Source organism: Octopus bimaculoides, chromosome 20 (assembly GCF_046866305.1).
Source record: "Octopus bimaculoides isolate indiv1 chromosome 20, ASM4686630v1, whole genome shotgun sequence".
NCBI classification, from domain to species: Eukaryota; Metazoa; Mollusca; class Cephalopoda; order Octopoda; family Octopodidae; genus Octopus; species Octopus bimaculoides.
In genome coordinates this window covers 18,135,708-18,140,707 of record NC_142947.1, presented here as the reverse complement: position 1 = coordinate 18,140,707, position 5,000 = coordinate 18,135,708, and the positions used below count along the sequence as shown (strand labels likewise).

General features: G+C 37.5%; 1 protein-coding gene across 2 annotated transcripts in view; it reads left to right on the top strand.

Moving 5' to 3' along the window:
• The window catches only part of LOC106867209 (uncharacterized), a 200,241-nt gene that overhangs the window by 148,533 nt on the left and 46,708 nt on the right, over nucleotides 1–5,000 (top strand). The window lies entirely within an intron of this gene.

Genomic DNA, 5,000 nt, shown 5'->3' with positions numbered 1-5,000 from the left:
CACATACGCGCGCACACACAAATGTACAACCATGATTAAACCTTTGTCTACCCAAAGCATTTTCGTAAGTTTGTACTAAACGTCTATACTTGTTTTCAGACTTTTAGTTAGATCTTGTTTCATACGTTCAAAGTAATATTCCAAGTATCAGTGGTGGTTTAAAAAAATTGCCCAGATTGTATAATGCAGCCATTTTTCCTTGCAAAGACGAAACAAACGGGATAGCCACGGTTGAAAAGCTTTTGGTCATATATCTATTCGATCGTGACTGACCCGAAGCCGAATACCAACTACACAATCTTATACTCACAGAACAACTCATATATCCACATACGCATTCAAACACAGACATATGCATACAGTTACTCAACACCACACGCATATATGCAGACATATGCACGCACAACACAGATACATACATTAATACATGCGTACTCGCATATACACTCCTTATAACAAACATACACGCACTCGAATATAGACGCGCAAGTAATTGCTGAGTTATGAGCTATTCGTCCAAACATGAATGCAGACCAAGCTTGGATCTGTTGTGACGTCTTGCTGTTGAACTCTGAGCTGACACGAATTCATTATATCTATGATCAAAGCTGTTCTAACGGTGACTATACTGTCTTTCTGCATATCGGGAACTTCATTATGCGATGTATACTTCTGTATTTAAAGTATGATTTTTAGGGAAGCTTGGCTGATATTTCTAAACTATGTTCAATGAACTCGTAGAAGATCCTTCGATGGTTGGAAGACTTACGTATTGTTACATGTGACTAATTTGTACACGTTGTACAAATAAACATTACATTGTATAAATCAAGCACCTCAGTCAGTCAACGTCTTTGATTTCTACCATGCGAGTATCTCATCAAATACGGACTCGTTCTCATTGGATCTTGCAAACACTCCCAGGGACACCATATTCTCCATAATGGTTTAATCACAAGATGATTTGACTTGCTTTTCAGAAAATAAGTATCATAGTATCTCTGAAAACATATGAATATTTCGTAGTTGGAAGTTCAACCTCTGCTAGATTATTGTTTTGCACATCTGGATTGATATCTGGTTGGTAGATCCTTGCAAACAATTCCATCGATATGTTCTCCAAGAATTTCTAGCAATTTCTTAAAACAGAGTTTTTCCCACATCTTGAATTGACTATACACAGAAACATCGTCACATATATAAAAAGAATTCAGTTATTCCGCTACACCAAAATTTCGTTAATGATCACTTTCTTTATTTTCTGTGTGTTTTATACATATGATATTGAAACATGAAAATATCATGTTTCGTATGTAAGTAGATGAATCACGGATTCTGCATATGATAATTAAATAAATGGATGTGTAACGTATTTTTCTAATGTTTTACTTTGTTTTAGAGATAGGTGCAACCGAACTGAGATTACTTAGAAAATAAAGTATACTTGCGCTTCATTCTTCACATGACCGTTGGCCGTGTTCAACTTGAAAAGGGAGTCTCACTGGTTGCTCGTAATCCGGGCTCTCAGTGGATCAGCCAAATCACGTGATGATAAAACAATTTCTGCTATTCGGAATACAACCAGATGTTGAAAGAAGCAGGGGACATAACTCTGCTGATATTAACATCTGTTAATAGGGGAGTTAACTCGTTGATTCTCGGAATTATTTTCTAAGTGGATTTGAAATACCAGACTATCATTCAGTGTTCATATTGGTGGATCACACCTTGTAGCTGACTCTATACTGTTTCTGCGAATCGAAAGACTTAACTTTCAAAGGTGTATGTATATGTATGTATGTGTATGTGCGCGCGCGCGTGTGTACATGCGTGTGTACACATACCGTGTATTGCAAAACATTCCCTCTCATCAGTTATCAATTAACGGACACAATAATTTTGTATCCTCCGGCAGTATTACTTCTTGCTATTGTACCAACACCATCGATGCAACTTGGGTTTTTAACTCATATCATAGCCAGGTTTTCTCCCTCCTTTCAACCATGCACTTACCTTTCCAATCCAGAGATCGTTGCTATCATCCAACGACTACTTTATTTCAGTGATTGCTGAAGATTTGTTCTTCGCTGTCTACTTAGGTAGCATTCCCATGCCACTAACAGGAATCATTCTCAGTTACCCTCTGCAATTCAGCAAAATTTCTTGCTATCCTTTCTATATTAAATGCCAATTGGATAGAACAGATTGGACATAACTACAGACCCACACTCAGGAAATGCTTCGCCACTCCACTTTCCAAATATATGTAGTGTTTAAAGGATTATAATATTGCTAGTTATATACCGATTAGTGTTTCACATAACACCTATCACCATCATTGATGGCTTTAGAAGAAGTATTTTGTAATTGTAAACAAAAATTCAGAATTGGTGAATTCTTGCAAACATTTCCATCGATATTTTTCAAGAATTCTAAATAACATTTGCTTAAAATGGTTCATTTCCCAGATCTTGGATCGAGCTTACTCATAAATATCATCACGTATTTTTATAAACGCATTCAATTATTCCCCAACACTAAATTTTCATTAATAATAATTCGCTCTCTTGATTTTTGCGTGTTTTATACATATGATACTGAAACATCGAAATATCACGCAACCAATTAGATCTTAATGATTAATCATATTTCGATGTATTTACAAATATTTTTGCTTATATATTGTCACGCAGCCTTTTTCTTCAATTGTTTGAATAATCAACGAGAAACTCTAGGTAACAAAATCTAAGAAGCTTAGCTTTAAATAATAATAATGATGATAATAATAATAATAATAATTATTATTATTATTATTATTATTATTATTATTATTATTATTATTATTATTGTTGTTGTTGTTGTTGTTGTTGTTGTTGTTGTTATTATTATTACACATACACCTTCGTTTATTACACGTTTTAGTTGTTTCATACATTGTTATTTTAAGATCCAAGCTGCGTTTTTATCCCCTTCCCAACACGATCCCCCCTTTATAACTTCTCTCTTTCGTTCGGAATATCTCTCCTTATATTCTAACTCCACCACCACCACCACCACCATCACCATCATCATTATTGCTATGCTGCCTCTACCATCCCCACCAGTACCTGCTCCACCTCTGTCTCTGATTATCTGTTTCCTGCTACACCAAAGCACATGTGAGGAAAACGAAAAACATGAGAAATGCCACACACTTTAAGTGATAAATGCATCTGGGCTGAGGTTTTTTCGTTTTATTTAGTTTGGATTTTGTGTAAAAAAAAACAAAAACAAGTAGACTTCTTCATTTATTTTCAACATCTATAGCGACACACGCAACATATGACACCGCTACAAATTTAGCAGCGGTGCTGAGGCAGAAACTGTCCCGCGGGGAATTTTTTTCAATAGAAGATGAAATCTTCCTTCAATAACATTAATTCCTCTTTATCTCGAAATTTTCTTCTCATCTTGGAGTCCAATGTTTACTGTTTTGTTTCATTTTGTATTCACATATTGTTGCTTTTGTTGTTGTTCGAAGTGGCGGTGGCGGAAAGGGGGTGGGGTGACGACATGATCTTACTGGAGTTTCTGTTTGTTTCTTAAACTTTCATTTCTCTTTTTCACTTCATTATCAGTCAGTTCTTGTTCCTTTAAAACAATACAAGGTTTGGTGGAGGGTTTCGCAAGTCTATTGGTATGCAAAAAGTGCTGCTCTGCGTAGATTATTGTTGTTGTTGTTGTTCTTGCTGTTCTTGTTGTTATTATTATCATTATTATTATTATTATTATTATTATTATTATTATTATTATTATTATTATTATTATTATTATTATTATTAAGCCTGCGAGCTGGTAGAATCGTTAGCACACCGAGCAAAATGCGTTGTGGCATTTCCTCCGACGTTACGTTCTGAGTTGAAAATCCGCCGCGGTCGACTTTGCCTTTCATCTTCCCGGGTCGATAAAATAAGTACCAGTTGAGCACTGAGATTGCTAGAATCGGCTTATCCCCTCCCTCGAATATGCTGGCCTTGTACCAGAATTTGAAATCAACATCATTACTTTCTAAGCATGCACCTCTAGAAGTGGAGACGGCACTTGTCCTTAACTTCAGGGTGACCATGGTCTTTTATGAGGTTTCCACGAGGAACCCTTGAAAGTCTCCCTCTTTTGGAGATTTATTTGTTATAATTTTTATTGTTAGTTCTTTTTTACACTATTCAATCCCACTCTACATGTATTGCATTGTCCTGTACCGTCCCCAATCTTTTATATGAACCCTCAGTGGTTAACAAAGAAAGGATTTGTATTGACAACTTTAGGCCCATAACTCTGCTGAATGCAGAGTTCAAAATGTTAGTCAAGGTGTTAGCTACGAGGTTGGCGCTTGTCGTCGGGGATCTGGTATGGGAGGCACAGACACGTGCCATCCCGAAAAGACCCATCCACGACAACCTCTCCCTCATGCGATACATCATTGAGAAAGTCGATAAAGAACCTGGCACGGGTGGGGCCATGATCAATTTAGATCAGTCTAAAGCGTTCGATAGGATCGACCATCTATACCTGGCAGCGGCCCACAAGTCAGCTGGTTTCGGGCCTATATTTAGGGACTGGATCGCTGCAATGCACAGTGACATCTGTTCAGGGATCAGAGTGAACGGTCACCTCTCAGAGCGTTCAACTTCATGCACTCGGTCCGGCAAAGTCATCCCCTCTCGTCTCTCTTGTACGTATTGACTCTCGAGCCACTACTACACAAACAGGAGGCGTTGAGAGGCATCCCACGTGACTTAAGATGTGCGAGATGCATGTCGACATACGCCGACGATGTCACCGAAATGGTGTCGGATCATAAACACATAGAAATGATCGGCACTGCTCTCAGGGACTACAGGCGGTACGTACGTACGTACGTACGTACGTACATACATACATACATACATACATACATACATACATACATACATACATACATACATACGTACGTACATACATACATACATACATAAGTACGT